Source organism: Lithobates pipiens, unplaced genomic scaffold, assembly GCF_037356315.1.
Source record: "Lithobates pipiens isolate NorthernLeopardFrog02 unplaced genomic scaffold, aLitPip1_a1.2 Scaffold_8, whole genome shotgun sequence".
NCBI classification, from domain to species: Eukaryota; Metazoa; Chordata; class Amphibia; order Anura; family Ranidae; genus Lithobates; species Lithobates pipiens.
This window is the reverse complement of record NW_027507903.1, coordinates 363,576,040-363,594,032: the sequence shown is the minus strand read 5'-3', so window position 1 is coordinate 363,594,032 and position 17,993 is coordinate 363,576,040.

Here is a 17,993-nt window from a genome sequence, read left to right as displayed (position 1 = left end):
ATAGAACATGCAAAGGAAACTTGAAAACTTGTAGAACACTCGTGTGGTACCAGTATCTTGGAGCCAGTCCGGCAATACCGCACACGATTGGATTCACTTGGGTCCTTCAGCTTTACCAGGCTCTTGTTGGGAAGCCAACCCTTGTGTGGCCTTCTCCCTGGATAACTTTACAGTTGCTGGGCCTCTCTACAACCTGAAATGGCACCGGACCACCTCCAAATCCTTCCTTTAGTTTCCTCACCTTGGGCTAGCCAGCCCCGAGATGTAAAGTCGGGTGGATCCGCACCTCAGGCCATGGATGTCCTGGGGGCTGGTCAGGAAGACCAGGACCATGCAGTCAGAACATACTTCTGTACCGGAACCCCGAAACATGTGACACCCGCACCTTAAGTTCCCCCTCCCAGAAGGCACAGCAAGAGTGATACTCCCACTGGGCTGGTTCCGTGAGAAAGTAACTTTAAATCTTACCACAGTAAGTAGGAGAGCACACCTTGGTCAGTTCTCTTGGTATGCTGGGAACTTAGTCTGTTTTCCTCCAATGATCAGACTTACCCTGACATGCCCCACCTGCACAGCCTTTCACTGAAAAGCTCAGTATGCTGTTGTTTCTCCTCCCCCAGCTCTTATGCAGCTAAGAAAAGAGGGCATGTGATCACTTATCAGAAAGGGGGGAAATATGCATTTTCCCTAGATTTGATGAAATAGGGATTCACCATTATAATTAGCACCCTCATCTTCCTCTTCAAAACATTTACATCCCTCAAGGTCTGCTGCTATCTCACACCAAAAGTGCAGCCTGCAGATATTATTTTATGACTTGGAGATGTGGAGTACCAAGGTGGCATTTAATATTTTCTATACTTTAGGGCATTTAAAAGCTCCGGTTGGGATCCTTTATGTTAGTGTTGCTGCTCCGGGTTCATACGTTTTTTCCCTGCATAGACAACTGAGATACCTTTTTTCATGTTCCTCTTTTTTTTTTTTGACCATCAGCACTATGTCTTATGGTGGAGAAGTGCCAGTTCTAGCTTGAGGTGCTTCCATTCAGCCCATCCACCAGAAGTATTTGGCCAGTTTTTGTGCCTAATTTACTGATGGGGAACCCTTGATAATCACTAGTTGCTAAAGAATCAGCTGTGTTTCTGGTAACCACTAATATCACTGGCACCACCGATTTAAGGGTTGGGCACACTGGTGACATCACTGTATAAATATAGCCACTACTATGATTTGGGCAATGACATTGAAAAAATAAGGCCATGGCCATTCTTGGACAATGATGTCATCACTATCCCTATCCATTCCCAAATACAGCTGATGGCAGCTTGGGGAGCTGTCATTTGGAGAGGAGTAGCATCAGGATAAGTCATGTACCAGACTCTGTTTTATATTTTAGGGGATCAAGGGATGGGGCCATCATGATTAACTATGGATTTACAACAAGGTATAAGATTTGGGTATTTTTATTTTTAATAAAAGGCATGGTAAATATTTGGGTGTCTTTATTTCTAGATTATTTTTTTGTGAATGAGTAGGGGTACTATATACCCCATACTCATTCACCTGGGGGCAGTATTTGGGGACCCCCTTATTTTTAACGGATTCTTCCAGATATCGATAACGGATGTGGGGAACAGTTTCTTGTCCTCATCAATATTGGGTCAAGATGCTTTTCCAGTGGGTCTTCCCCCATGTTGAGGTCATGTGACCTGGTATGGTTCAGGAAGAGGGGTGCATGCTCACCCCCCTTTTTAGGCCAGGTTGTGTGATTGGATTAAGGGTTTATTTTTAGGGGATGTCCACACATTTATATTTTATTTTGTGTGGAGAACCTCCTTAGATGGTATGGTATACATTGTTGGGTGAGTGGGGAACCATACACAATTATTTTGTCATTCTTGCAATAGGATGTGCTACAGAAAAAGTGACATTTACAAAAAAAATGTCACACAGTTTAAATTGCCAGTAAACTACATTTTATTGCTGGCCTACTAAAAAAAAAAACACACAGCTCCTCCAAAGATTCCCAACATACATAGCCTATCGCCACTGTTTTTAATGGTGCTTTACTGTAGTTTTTGTGGCACGAAAAAGGGTTCAAATCGCCGCTGTAACAAAGCTGCAGTGGCGCTTTTCCGGTGCTTTGATGGTGCTGCCGGAGGATTTTAATGGACAGGGGTGCTTTAGGAACGGTGTATACACTGCTCCTAAAGCATCTCAAAGATGCTGCTTGCAGGACTTTTTTTAGCGTCCTGCCAGTGCAACGTTTCAGTGTGAAAGCACTCTGGCTTTCACACTGGAGGGGCAGGAGAGGTGCTTTACAGGCGCTACGCAGGTGCTATTTTTAACGCTATATCACCTGTAAAGCGCCTCAGTGTGCAAGTAGCCTTAGAGCCTGCCATGTATTTTGGGGACCTTTATGCCATGTACACGCGGCCAGACTTTTCAACAGCAAAGGTCAGACGGAACAAATCCGTTGAACAATTCAACCGTGTGTGGGCTTCATCGGACCTTTGCTGTCGAAAAATCAGACGGACTTTAGGTTTGGAACATGTTTCAAATCTTTCTGACGCACTCGAGTCTGGTTTAAAAATCCATTCGTCTGTATGCTAGTCCGATGGACGAAAACCGACGCTAGGGCAGCTATTGGCTACTGGCTATGAACTTCCTTATTCTAGTCCGGTCGTACGTCATCAGGGTCCAATCGGACTTTGGTGTGATTGTGTGTAGTCAAGTCCGTTTTGGCGGAACTCTGTCGGAACTCTGTCGACAAGTCCTTCAGAGTTCAGTGAAACTAAAAGTCTGGCCGTGTGTACACAGCATTAGAGGTAATATAATTTGCCAGAAACTTAGAACACTTTTTTACTGTGTAAATGTCAGTGCCAATCAGCATTTTCTGTATCACAAAGATGTGCCCCTTCATGCACAAAATTAGGGTAAAGGAACAGGGCATTTTTAATGTGCCACTTTAAGCATTAAAAGAAACAAGGGGAGCTGAATCTGTCAACTCTAAAATGCCCAGTATCTGAGCCACTAATAGCATTGGGAACTATGCTGGGGAACTTCTACCAATGCACAAGGAGACTGCTCCTTGTGCATTGGTACATGTTCCGCATGGTAGTGCTCCCCCCCATGCTATTAGTGGCCCAGAAAATGGGCATTTTAGATTTGATAGATTTAGCTCCCCTTGATTTTAGTGGCTTTTGAGTTAGACATCCGAATTCTTAGAAGTTTGTTAAATCCCAACCAAAAAGAACCTAGCGCAGTTAGGCTCTTTCCTATTCAGGAGAAAATTTTTAAGCTGCAGTTTCTGGTCTGTCACCTTTACACCTTTAACCTCAGGCATCTCTTGGGCTTTGCATGATGATGGCTCTAGATCTTATCTAGGTGCCATTTGCTCCATTTCACTTAAGATACCTGCAATGGGACAGCCACTGTTCTTGACAAACTTTTAGGCTAGCTACCAAGTTTTGATTCAGTTGGACAATACCATGTCAGCAGGGCTGGACTAGGACAAAAATGTGGCCCTAGACTGGACTGGCCCACTTTGACAGGTCTCTCCCATGCCGGCTGGACAAAGCCGCCTACCACCCAAATCCATTACATACATATACATACATTTCTTTTCATAATCTTTCTTGATGGTTTATCGCCTAAGATTGATAATCTTAAAGTGTTACTAAACCCACAACAGTAAAATCAGTCTGTATATGTAATAAAGCATGCCTGTTTTACTCACTGTGAAACCAACCCCTTTGGTTTCACAGTGAGTAAAACAAGCATGCTTGTGCATTGTGTAAAAAGGCTGTGTAAAAAGGCAAATCCTCCCCTTCTTGATGTAGCACTGACCCCCGAAGGAGTGGCTGAATTTATTGGGCTTACCGTTACCTTCTTCACCTTGTATGCATCTAGAGGTTTCCTGAGGTAGATAGCCCAAGAACTACAGAGACTGACAACATATCCGCTTGAAGGGATTTTTATTTGCAAAAAGTAGTTAACAAACAGTCTCTCAATATAGGATCAGAGGGTTTAGATAAAAAGTCCAGGTACTCTTTGTATCAAAGTCAGTATGAAGATAACTCTCTTACTTTGAATAAATCCAGAGAATAGCCATTCACAGCTGGATCCTCACCCTAGTTGGATAGTCCTTCTCTCACCAGCCAAGAGGGTGCTTGAGTCAGGAACAAGTCTCTACCACAGACTTTGTTATAGAACATGCAAAGGAAACTTGAAAACTTGTAGAACACTCGTGTGGTACCAGTATCTTGGAGCCGGTCCGGCAATACCACACAAGATTGGATTCACTTGGGTCCTTCAGCTTTACCAGACTGCGTTTCCATACCTACCAGAAGTGACAGTGCCCCCTATGGCCAGGCAGAAATCAATGGGGCAGCGCAGCTATACTGCCGACACAGTGCTGCTGCTGCAGCAGCGCTTTGTGGTGGTTTTATCCCTTTCTTGAGTGCTAGTAGGGGGTAAATCTGTGTCTGACAGCTGTTTTATGTCTAGGTGGAAGCCCTGGGGTCCCACCTTAACAATGCTACTTACTTTTCTCTGGAGGGTGCATCAATTTTTTGGATCCCACCAAAAAGTGTCTGGAATCCTTATTCAGTGCATATTCATTGCTCAAACCCTCAGATTAAATCTAGAATATTGTGTTGGGATTTTTTTGCTACAAGTACAGACTAGCTGTCAGTCAAGTGTACAGTTCAGGCCTTGGCCTTGATTTAATATGTAATACACCACTGAATAGCAGTCTTGTACTGTCACATCAGTCTTTGATCAGCCCAGGCGCTGAGTGCCCTCTGGCTTAAAGCATTTGTTACCCCAACGTTTCATATTTCTTATATGTGCCTGATGTACCATGTACTTGTATGACAAAGACTCCTGTTCTCTTTGTATTGCTTTGTTTGTGTGAAATCCCTGGTGTTCCTGCCAGTCCATTTGTTTTCCCATTAAAACTTACCACAGTAAGTAGGAGAGCACACCTTGGTCAGTTCTCTTGGTATGCTGGGAACTTAGTCTGTTTTCCTCCAATGATCAGACTTACCCTGACATGCCCCACCTGCACAGCCTTTCACTGAAAAGCTCAGTATGCTGTTGTTTCTCCTCCCCCAGCTCTTATGCAGCTAAGAAAAGAGGGCATGTGATCACTTATCAGAAAGGGGGGAAATATGCATTTTCCCTAGATTTGATGAAATAGGGATTCACCATTATAATTAGCACCCTCCTCTTCCTCTTCAAAACATTTACATCCCTCAAGGTCTGCTGCTATCTCACACCAAAAGTGCAGCCTGCAGATATTATTTTATGACTTGGAGATGTGGAGTACCAAGGAGGCATTTAATATTTTCTATACTTTAGGGCATTTAAAAGCTCCGGTTGGGATCCTTTATGTTAGTGTTGCTGCTCCGGGTTCATACGTTTTTTCCCTGCATAGACAACTGAGATACCTTTTTTCATGTTCCTCTTTTTTTTTTTTTTGACCATCAGCACTATGTCTTATGGTGGAGAAGTGCCAGTTCTAGCTTGAGGTGCTTCCATTCAGCCCATCCACCAGAAGTATTTGGCCAGTTTTTGTGCCTAATTTACTGATGGGGAACCCTTAATAATCACTAGTTGCTAAAGAATCAGCTGTGTTTCTGGTAACCACTAATATCACTGGCACCACCGATTGAAGGGTTGGGCACAATGGTGACATCACTGTATAAATATAGCCACTACTATGATTTGGGCAATGACATTGAAAAAATAAGGCCATGGCCATTCTTGGACAATGATGTCATCGCTATCCCTATCCCTTCCCAAATACAGCTGATGGCAACTTGGGGAGCTGTCATTTGGAGAGGAGTAGCATCAGGATAAGTCATGTACCAGACTCTGTTTTATATTTTAGGGGATCAAGGGATGGGGCCATCATGATTAACTATGGATTTACAACAAGGTATAAGATTTGGGTATTTTTATTTTTAATAAAAGGCATGGTAAATATTTGGGTGACTTTATTTCTAGATTATTTTTTTGTGAATGAGTAGGGGTACTATATACCCCATACTCATTCACCTGGGGGCAGTATCTGGGGACCCCCTTATTTTTAACGGATGCTTCCAGATATCGATAACGGATGTGGGGAACAGTTTCTTGTCCTCATCAATATTGGGTCAAGATGCTTTTCCAGTGGGTCTCCCCCCATGTTGAGGTCATGTGACCTGGTATGGTTCAGGAAGAGGGGTGCATGCTCACCCCCCTTTTCAGGCCAGGTTGTGTGATTGGATTAAGGGTTTATTTTTAGGGGATGTCCACACATTTATATTTTATTTTGTGTGGAGAACCTCCTTAGATGGTATGGTATACATTGTTGGGTGAGTGGGGAACCATACGCAATTATTTTGTCATTCTTGCAATAGGATGTGCTACAGAAAAAGTGACATTTACAAAAAAAAAATGTCACACAGTTTAAATTGCCAGTAAACTACATTTTATTGCTGGCCTACTAAAAAAAAAAACACATAGCTCCTCCAAAGATTCCCAACATACATAGCATATCACCACTGTTTTTAACGGTGCTTTACTGTAGTTTTTGTGGCACGAAAAAGGGTTCAAATCGCCGCTGTAACAAAGCTGCAGTTGCGCTTTTCCGGTGCTTTGATGGTGCTGCCGGATGATTTTAATGGACAGGGGTGCTTTAGGAACGGTGTATACACTGCTCCTAAAGCATCTCAAAGATGCTGCTTGCAGGACTTTTTTTAGCGTCCTGCCAGTGCAACGTTTTAGTGTGAAAGCACTCTGGCTTTCACACTGGAGGGGCAGGAGAGGTGCTTTACAGGCGCTACGCAGGTGCTATTTTTAACGCTATATCACCTGTAAAGCGCCTCAGTGTGCAAGTAGCCTTAGAGCCTGCCATGTATTTTGGGGACCTTTATGCCGTGTACACGCGGCCAGACTTTTCGACAGCAAAGGTCAGACGGAACAAATCCGTCGAACAATTCGACCGTGTGTGGGCTTCATCGAAAAATCAGACGGACTTTAGGTTTGGAACATGTTTCAAATCTTTCTGACGCACTCGAGTCTGGTTTAAAAATCCATTCGTCTGTATGCTAGTCCGATGGACGAAAACCGACGCTAGGGCAGCTATTGGCTACTGGCTATGAACTTCCTTATTCTAGTCCGGTCGTACGTCATCAGGGTCAAATCGGACTTTGGTGTGATTGTGTGTAGTCAAGTTCGTTTTGGCGGAACTCTGTCGACAAGTCCTTCAGAGTTCAGTGAAACTAAAAGTCTGGCTGTGTGTACACAGCATTAGAGGTAATGTAATTTGCCAGAAACATAGAACACTTTTTTACTTTGTAAATGTCAGTGCCAATCAGCATTTTCTGTATCACAAAGATGTGCCCCTTCATGCACAAAATTAGGGTAAAGGAACAGGGCATTTTTAATGTGGCACTTTAAGCATTAAAAAAAACAAGGGGAGCTGAATCTGTCAACTCTAAAATGCCCAGTATCTGAGCCACTAATAGCATTGGGATAACTATGCTGGGGAACTTCTACCAATGCACAAGGAGACTGCTCCTTGTGCATTGGTACATGTTCTGCATGGTAGTGCTCCCCCCCCCATGCTATTAGTGGCCCAGAAAATGGGCATTTTAGATTTGATAGATTTAGCTCCCCTTGATTTTAGTGGCTTTTGAGTTAGACATCCGAATTCTTAGAAGTTTGTTAAATCCCAACCAAAAAGAACCTAGCGCAGTTAGGCTCTTTCCTATTCAGGAGAAAATTTTTAAGCTGCAGTTTCTGGTCTGTCACCTTTACACCTTTAACCTCAGGCATCTCTTGGGCTTTGCATGATGATGGCTCTAGATCTTATCTAGGTGCCATTTGCTCCATTTCACTTAAGATACCTGCAATGGGACAGCCGCTGTTCTTGACAAACTTTTAGGCTAGCTACCAAGTTTTGATTCAGTTGGACAATACCATGTCAGCAGGGCTGGACTAGGACAAAAATTTGGCTCTAGACTGGACTGGCCCACTTTGGCAGGTCTCTCCCATGCCGGCTGGACAAAGCCGCCCCCCCCGGCCTACCACCCAAGCCCCCCCTCATTAGCCATTAGCCGTTCTACATTATTTCTATTATCGGCAGTACCAGTGAGGAAGCTAGACCTTATTTCACCCGGGGCAAAGAATCAGTTTGGCGCCCCCCCTAATGGGACAAGATTAGGCAGGAAAGTGAGAAACTTACAGGCCATAACTGTTAAGTCAGCTGTCTGTCCCCTCCCTCATGCTCCTTCTGGTCCCCCCATGCTCCTCTCTTCCCCCGTGCTCCTCTGGTCCCCCCAGGCTGCTCCTCTATTCCCCCTATGCTGCTCTGCTCTGGTCCCCCATGTGCTCTGCTGGTCCTTGCATGTTCCTCTGGTCCCCCACAAGCTCCACTGGTCCCTCACATGCTTCTCTGGTCCCTCATATGCTCCTCTGTCCCCCGCATGCTCCTCTGGTCCCCCAATCTTGCTCTGGTCCCCTTCATGCTGCTCTGGTCCCCTTCATGCTGCTCTGGTCCCCACGTGTGCCTCCCTTGTCCCCTTTGTGCTCCTCTGGTCCCCTCATGCTGCTCTGGTCCCCCATGTGCTCCTCTGGTCCCCTGTGTGCTCCTCTGGCCCCCTGTGTACTCCTCTATTACCCCCATGCTGCTCTGGTAACCCATGTGCTCTGCTTGTCCCCCCATGCTCCTCCGATCCCTCCATGCTGCTCTGGTCCCCCCATGTGTTCTGCTGGCCCCTGCATGCTCCTCTCCTGCCCCATGCTCCTCTGGTCCCCCATATGCTCCTCTCCCCCTCATGCTGCTCTGGTCCCCCATATGCTCATCTCCCCCATCATGCTGCTCTGGTCCCCCATATGTTCCTCTTTTTCCTACCCCCCCCCCCATGCTGCTCTAGTCCCCCATATGCTTATCTCCATCCCCTCATGCTGCTCTGGTCCCCCATATGATCCTGTCTTTCCTACCCCCCGTGCTGCTCCAGTCCCCATATGCTCATCTCCCCCCTCACACTGCTCTGGTCCCCTTTATGCTCCTCTCTTTCCTACCCCCCTCATGCTGCTCTGGTCCCCCATGTGCTCTTCTCCCCCCATGTTTCTTTGGTTCCCCATATGCTGCTCTCTTTCCTACCCCCCTCATGCTGCTCTGGTCCCCCATATGCTCATCTCTTCCCCCTCATGCTGCTCTGGTCCCCCATATGATCCTGTCTTTCCTACCCCCCGTGCTGCTCCAGTCCCCATATGCTCATCTCCCCCCTCACACTGCTCTGGTCCCCTTTATGCTCCTCTCTTTCCTACCCCCCTCATGCTGCTCTGGTCCCCCATGTGCTCCTCTCCCCCCATGTTTCTTTGGTTCCCCATATGCTGCTCTCTTTCCTACCCCCCTCATGCTGCTCTGGTCCCCCATATGCTCATCTCTTCCCCCTTATGCTGCTCTGGTCCCCATATGCTCCTCTCCCCCCATGCTGCTCTTGTCCCCCATATGCTCATCTTTCCCCCCTCATGCTGCTCTAGTCCCCCATATGCTTATCTCCATCCCCTCATGCTGCTCTGGTCCCCCATATGATCCTGTCTTTCCTACCCCCCGTGCTGCTCCAGTCCCCATATGCTCATCTCCCCCCTCACACTGCTCTGGTCCCCTTTATGCTCCTCTCTTTCCTACCCCCCTCATGCTGCTCTGGTCCCCCATGTGCTCCTCTCCCCCCATGTTTCTTTGGTTCCCCATATGCTGCTCTCTTTCCTACCCCCCTCATGCTGCTCTGGTCCCCCATATGCTCATCTCTTCCCCCTCATGCTGCTCTGGTCCCCATATGCTCCTCTCCCCCCATGCTGCTCTTGTCCCCCATATGCTCATCTTTCCCCCCTCATGCTGCTCTGGTCCCCCATATGCTCATCTCTCCCCCCATGCTGCTCTGGTCCCCCATATTCTCATCTCTCTCCCCCTCATGCTTCTCTGGTCCCCCATATGCTCATCTCTCCCCCTCATGCTGCTCTGGTCCCCCATATTCTCCTCTCCCCCCATGCTTCTCTGTCACCCCCACAGTGCTCACCTCCTCTCCCTGGCTAGTTATGCAGCGTGCCTGAATACAGACATGATGCTCAGGAGTCGACACTGAGAATCTCATCATGCGATCTGGAAGGAGGGCAGCCAACATAACATAAGCTTCCTCGGCACTCATTCTCCTGCTCTTTCCTTCCCCTGGTCTCCATCTATATTCTCCTTGGCAGCAGACAGGATGGAGAGCGGGGGAAGGAAAGAGCAGGAGAACGAGTGGCGAGGAAGCTTATGTTACAGCTGTGTGTGGCTGCCCTCCTTTCGGATCGCATGATGAGATTCTCAGTGTCGACTCCTGAGGATCATATCTTTATTCAGGCACACTGCATAACTAGCCAGGAAAAGGAGATGAGCACTGCGGGGGGGGGGGGGGCAGAGAAGCATGGAGGGGAGAGGAGAATATGGGGGACCAGAGCAGCATGGGGGGGAGAAATGAGCATATGAGGGACCAGAGCAGCATGAGGGGGAGAGAGATGAGCGTATGGGGGACCAGAGCAGCATGGGGGGGAGAGATGAGCATACGGGGGACCAGAGCAGCATGAGGGGGGACAGATGAGAATATGGGGACCACAGCAGCATGGGGGGAGAGATGAGCATCTATTGCCACTGAAACCGGCCCACTGAGCCATCAGCCCACTGGGAAACTCCCAGTAGCCCTGATGGCCAGTACGTACCTGCATGTCAGCGGCTTATGTATACCATCAGGGTGGATAAGGAGTTATTCAGTAGAAAGGAAGGTCAATGTTCATTTTGACCTGAGTGGAGCTTCATGCTCTCACTCTCTCTAAGATGCACATCCTCGAGTGGGAAACATGAAAGTGGACTTTCTCAGTCAATAGCTTTTAGATCCTGTGAAGAGTTTATTCACCAAATGGTGTTTCCAGGGCCGATGTGGATCTTTTCATGGTTCAATTCAGAAATATATACAAGCTGTGTCCAGGTTGCGAGATCAATCTTCAGAGGCAGATAATGTCTTGATTGCTCCATGGGATCTTTGTGTACTGATTTATATGATACCTCATCTGCTTTTGCATGACTGATGCAAAATGGATTCCAGTCTTGTCCATATCTCTAGACTAGGGATGAGCCGAACACCCCCCAGTTTGGTTTGCGCAAGAAAATACGAACGGACCAAAAGTTTGCGCAAACATTCGAACATCATTAAAGTATATGGTACCCAATCGTGAAAAAGTGAGAATTTTAAAGGCTAATGTGCAAGTTATGGTCCTAAAACGTGTTTGGGGATCAGAGTACTGCCGCAGGGGACATATATCAATGCAAAAAAAAGTTTTAAAAATTGCAGTTTTTTCAGGAGCAGTGATTTTAATAATGCTTAAAGTGAAAAAATAAAAGTGAAATATTCCTTTAAATATCATACCAGGGGGGTGATTATAGTATGCCTCTGAACAGCAGTATACAGGCGGTCCAAGCAAGACAAGGACTGTAGGTTTGTTCTTAAGTTGAATTTATTTTTAATTTGGAACAGGTACATTTTGTAAGTGTGCCTCCAGCCAAAAAATCTATTCTTAAGGTTTTTGGATGTCTGTGACCCTGTTCTGAAGATTTCACCTCACTTTCTGTCCCAATTACAATTGGATTTAGAAAATTTGAGGTTATTAGGGAAACAGGGATTGCTGATAAAGCATCAGTGGAGACACCTTTTTCCCATATTGACTCTTACAGGAGAGAATTTCCCTTCCTAGGAGTAGATTTCCTCTCACTTCCTAAGTCCGATGTTTGAAAGTAGGGGACCACCTGTATATACTATAATAATTACATTTCACCTCACCTCACTTCCTGTGCTGAGTGACTATTCTCTTATGCTGAGTGACTGTCCTATTCCTCCTCAATGTTCATGTTGATAGCTTCTACGAACATTTTTGTTTCAGGGCACCACTACCTAATGCCGTGTACACACGACTGGACTTTTCAACAGACTTGGTCCGGCAGACTGGAATCCGTCGGACAGTTTGATCATGTGTGGGAAGCAAAAGTCCGGTGGACCTAGAACTCACTTCAAATGTTTCCGATGGACTCGAATCTGGTCGTCTGTGCGCTAGTCCCACGGAATAAAACCGCCACTAGGGCAGCTTTTGGATACTGGCTATGAACTTCCTTATTCTACGTCATCACGTTAGAATCCGTCTGACTTTTGGAGTGATTGTGTGTGGCCAAGTCCATTCATTTGAAAGTCTGGTGGACCTCAGCTGCAAAGTCCGTGGGATTGTCCACCGGACCAAGTCTGTTGAAAAATCAGATCGTGTGTACGCATCATAAGGCCCAATTTTTCTGCCCCTGTTCAACTGGGGCATGTAATTACAATATTTGGTCTAATATTTCACAGCAGGGCTTGTTCCTGCGCTGAACAACAGAATCTGTGAGGGGTTACAGTGTTGTGGCACCACCACCACTGCCTAAGACCTAATTTTTCTGCCCCTGTTCAACAGGGGCATGTAATTACAATTCTTGATGTAATATTTCACAGCAGGGCCCATTCCAGCGCCCACCAAGAGTAACTGTGAGGGCTTACAGTGTTCTGGTACCACCAACACCTAAGGCCCAATTTTCTGCAGAGTATATATGGAAGGCTGTATAGTATATACAGGTGGTCCCCTACTTTCAAACATCGGACTTAGGAAGTGAGAGGAAATCTACCCCTAGGAAGGGAAATTCTCTCCTGTAAGAGTCAATATTGGAAAAAGGTGTCTCCACTGATGCTTTATCAGCAATCCCTGTTTCCCTAATAACCTCAAATTTTCTAAATCCAATTGTAATTGGGACAGAAAGTGAGGTGAAATAGCCTTCCATATATACTCTGCAGAAAATTGGGCCTTAGGTGTTGGTGGTACCAGAACACTGTAAGCCCTCACAGTTACTCTTGGTGGGCGCTGGAATGGGCCCTGCTGTGAAATATTACATCAAGAATTGTAATTACATGCCCCTGTTGAACAGGGACAGAAAAATTAGGTCTTAGGCAGTGGTGGTGATGCCACAACACTGTAACCCCTCACAGATTCTGTTGTTCAGCGCAGGAACAAGCCCTGCTGTGAAATATTAGACCAAATATTGTAATTACATGCCCCAGTTGAACAGGGGTAGAAAAATTGGGCCTTATGCTGCGTACACACGATCGGACTTTTCAACAGACTTGGTCCGGTGGACAATCCCACGGACTTTGCAGCTGAGGTCCACCAGACTTTCAAATGAATGGACTTGGCCACACACAATCACTCCAAAAGTCAGACGGATTCTAACGTGATGACGTAGAATAAGGAAGTTCATAGCCAGTATCCAAAAGCTGCCCTAGTGGCGGTTTTATTCCGTGGGACTAGCGCACAGACGACCGGATTCGAGTCCATCGGAAACATTTGAAGTGAGTTCTAGGTCCACCGGACTTTTGCTTCCCACACATGATCAAATTGTCCGACGGATTCCAGTCCGCCGGACCAAGTCTGTTGAAAAGTCCGGTCGTGTGTACACGGCATTAGGTAGTGGTGCCCTGAAACAAAAATGTTCGTAGAAGCTATCAACATGAACATTGAGGAGGAATAGGACAGTCACTCAGCATAAGAGAATAGTCACTCAGCACAGGCAGTCTTCAATGGATCTCACATTCATAGAAAAAAGAATCGGTTACATCAGCATCAGGTGCTTGGTAGCTGGTGATCCAAGACTGATTCATTTTTATGAAGGTGAGCCGATGAACTGAGTCTGTGGACAGGCGTACTCTGTGATTGGTTAAAAATCCTCCAGCAGCACTGAATGTGCGTTCAGAAAGAGCGTTGGATGCAGGACAGGCCAGAAGCTCAATTGCATATTGTGCAAGCTCTGGCCAGTGATCCATCCTCAAGACCCAGTAACCCAGTGGATTTTCGGTTGGAAAGATCTCCAAGTCTGATCTTGCCCCTAGGTATTCCTACACCATGTAAATCAGATGCCGGCGATGGTTGCTGGAGCCCATCAGACCTTGGGGCTGTGGACTAAAGAATTGTCTGAACGCATCGGTCAGACGGCCGGCCTCAGCAACACGTTGTCCAGGAGGACCAGGAAATTGTAACCTCCCAGGCTCTGGAAACACATTGTACAAACCTTTCTGCAAGGCCTCCCAAAGATGTTTCATCCTCTGCTCCCTCTGCGAAGGCTGGATTAGTTCCGCAACCTTACCCTTGTAACGTGGATTAAGAAGGGTTGCCAGCCAGTAATGATCCCTCTCCTTGATACCACAAATCCGAGGGTCCTTTCACAGGCTTTGCAGGATCAGGGAGACCATGCAGCGAAGGTTTGCTGAGACATTCGATCCGGAGTCCTCTGGGTCACTAAGGATGACATAATCCACAGCCACCTCCTCCCAGCCACATACAAGTCCATGGGTTTCTGGAGATTGAAAACAATCCCTTGAGGACTTCTGCTGATGCTGAGTGCTAGGCTCCACCTCAATGCTGACACAATCCTCCTCTTCGTCCTCTTCCTATGGGATCAGTGGACCCGCAGGAATACTGTCTGGATAAAGGTGGCCTTGAGAGGTAAGGAAGTCCTCCTCATCCTCCCTCTGTTCTGCCTCAAGTGCCCTGTCCATTATTCCACAAAGCGTATGCTCCAACAGGAAGACAAGAGGGACTGTATCACTGATGCATGCACTGTTGCTGCTCATCATCCTCGTGGCCTCCTCAAATGGTGATGGGACAGTGCATGCATCCTTAATCAGTAGCCACTGACATGGCAAAAAAAGCCAAGCTCCCCTGACCCTGTCCTGGTGCCATACTCGCAAAGGTACTCATTGATGGCTCTCTGCTGTACGTGCAGCTGCTGCAGCATTGCCAACATTGAATTCCACCTGGTAGGCATGTCACAAATGAGGCAGTTCTTGGGCAGGTTGCATTATTTTTGAAGGTCAGCCAGCCAAGCACTGGCATTATATGACCGACAGAAATGCCCACAGACTTTCCTGACCTGCCTCAGGAGACCCTGTAAGCCTGGGTACCTGCACAAGAACCGCTGCACCACCAAATTAAGGACATGAGCCAAACAGGGAACTGTCCAAACAGTCAAGTGTCCATGCTGGAGGGCAGAGAGGAGGTTGGTGCCATTGTTGCAAACCACCATTTCTGGTTGAAGCTGGCATGGTGTCAACCCCCTCTGAGTCTGCCCCTCCAGAGATGACAGAATTATCTGCCCCAGTGTGGCTCCTGTCTCCTAAGCAGACCAGCTCAAGCACCGCATGCCATCTTTTTGCCTGAGTGCTTGCATAGCCCTTGAATGCCTACAGAGCACCGCTGGTTCCGAGGACAAATCTGCAGAAGAAGAGGCCATAGAGGAAGAAGAAGTGGAGGGGGTGGAGGAGAGAGGTGTGGCAGAAGCACCACTACTAGCATTTTGGAGGCATGGTGGTGGAACAAGCTCCAACAATACTGCTCCCTGTCCTGCATCCTTCCTAGCTGCCAGCAGAGTTATCCAGTGCGCCGTGAAATTAAGGTAACGTCCCTGTCCATGCCTGCTGGACCATGAGTCAGCGGTAATATGCACCTTACCACTGACCGCCCTGTCCAACGAGGCCAAGACATTGCCTTCCACATGCCGGTAGAGAGCAGGAATGGCCTTCCGTGAAAATAAATGGCGTTTGGGAACCTGCCACTGAGGTACTGCACATTCCACAAATTCACAAAAGGGGGCAGAGTCTACCAGCTGAAAAGGAAGCAGTTAGTGTGCTAGCAATTTAGCCAAGCTAGCATTCAGCCACTGAGCATGTGGATGACTGGAACTGAATTTCTTTTGACGGTTTAGGGAAGGGAAATTTGCCTGCTACAATAGGATGTTGGTGTAGCGATAGCATGTTGCCCGCAAGTACTTGGCACACCTAATTCTACACTTTCATTCCTCTCAGTGCAGGTTTCTGAGAGGACTGAAGGTATAGTGGGGTTGGAGATCCCAGCCGATGATGAGCAAGGAGAGGTCCGCCTTGTTCTTTGGTGTGGGTCTTTTAAGTACTGTTGCCAACGGACTGCATGGGAGCTCAATGTATGTCTGGTCAAGTATGTGGTGCCCAACTGGCTGCTGTTTTGGCCATGCTTTATACGCTTCAGACATATGTTGCAAACAGCAACAGTGCAATCTACTGCACACGTATCAAAAAAAGCCCACATCGAACAACTTTTCAAAATATGCAGGGAGTCAGCAGTGGGATTCAGTCAGGTGGCTGCCCTTAAGCTGGCCCTTGGAGGGCATCATGCCTCGTTGGAGATGTGCCTCCTCCTCCTCTCTTATATCAGGCACCCACGTAGTGTCAGTGACCTCATCATCCCATCCCTGCTTGTCACTGGAGAAAACCTGGCGCTATGCTGCAGCTGGGGGAATATGACTGCCAGTTTCTTGTCCTTCTTGGGCACCCCCTCTCTCTGGGCTCATGTTACTGCCTTCCTTAACCTGAGTACCATAATCAGAGCCTTCAAAATGCTGCGCATCCTCTTGCAGCATGTACACGACGTTGTGGTCGAACAATTCGGGGGACTCCTCCATGCATGATGGTGGGGCTAGGGAAGGAGTGACTGATGACATTGAGCGGATGGAATAGGCTGCTTTGGCAGCTACAGGCAAACTACTCTGAGCCTTGGTGACAGAGGATGAGGAGGACGGCTTAGGTATCCATTCTACCAACTCTTCTGCATGTTGTGGATGGAAACAGGCCAGCTCCCAAAAAAAAGGACAAGCGTGCCCCATGGCCATGTGCTGAGGATGCACCGTGTCCATGACCAGCACTGTTGGCTGTAGACACAAACCTGCTTTCCTCTCCTTGGTGGCCTTCCAGACATGCTGTAAAAATTTTATTAGCAAAATACCACCTGCAGTTAACTAGAAAAAGTACACCAGGAATGACCTGCAGTCAGATATAGGCTTGGCTAGACTAGAATGCAGTGAGTATATATGTAGGAGACTGTATATATATTTTAGGCACTGCAGATCACTGAATCACCTGCCTGCTTGCCTGAAAGTGTATTTGAAAATTTACACCAGGAATGGCCTGCAGTCAGATATAGGCTTGGCTAGACTAGAATGCAGTGGTTATATATATATGTAGGAAACTGTATGTATATTTAATGCACTGCAGATCACTGAATCACCTGCCTGCCTGAAAGTGTATTTGAAAACGTACACCAGGAATGGCCCGTAGTCGGACATAGGCTTGGCTAGATTAGAATGCAGTGGATATATATGTAGGAGACTGTATATATATATTGTATGCACTGCAGGTCACTGAATCACCTACCTGCCTGAAAGTGTATTTGAAAACGTACACCAGGAATAGCCTGAGTCAGATATAGGCTTGGCTAGACTAGAATGCAGTGAATATGTATATATATTGTGGTAGTACGCAATCTCCAATCCTGGGACCGGGTTTTGGGAACAGCCAGAAGTCTGGCTGGATGATTGCACAGGTGGGTCCTGGATTTAAAACAGAGCCAAGACCATGGTTCTGGGCTCCACCCTCCCGAGGAGTCCAGGCGTGTAAGGGAGAAGAAGTGTGCAGGTCTGCACAGGTCGGTCTGTCAGAGCAGACAGAGGGTCCAAGCTTGTGGGCTGAAAAAAAGAAGCTAGTAAAGAGTGCTGAGGTACTGGGTGTACAGGAACTCTGTTAAAGAGCCAAGAGGGCTGCAGCAGAAGTCTGAGCAGCAGTGCTGCTAAAGAGAGCCAGGTGGCTTGGTATTTTTGGTTCTACGTACATTATTGCTGTGGAAAGCTGAAACCCCTGTGTGGGCACCTATTTTGTTATCGGACTTTTCTTTCTTTAATAAAAGTGGGCCTACAAGCCCTTAAAACGGCATATCTGGCGTGGACTCAGCTCACTGGTAAGCTCTACCTTTAAGCTAAAATAACCCCCAAATATTACAAGTGGTGTTCGAATGCGGGCATTAGACGG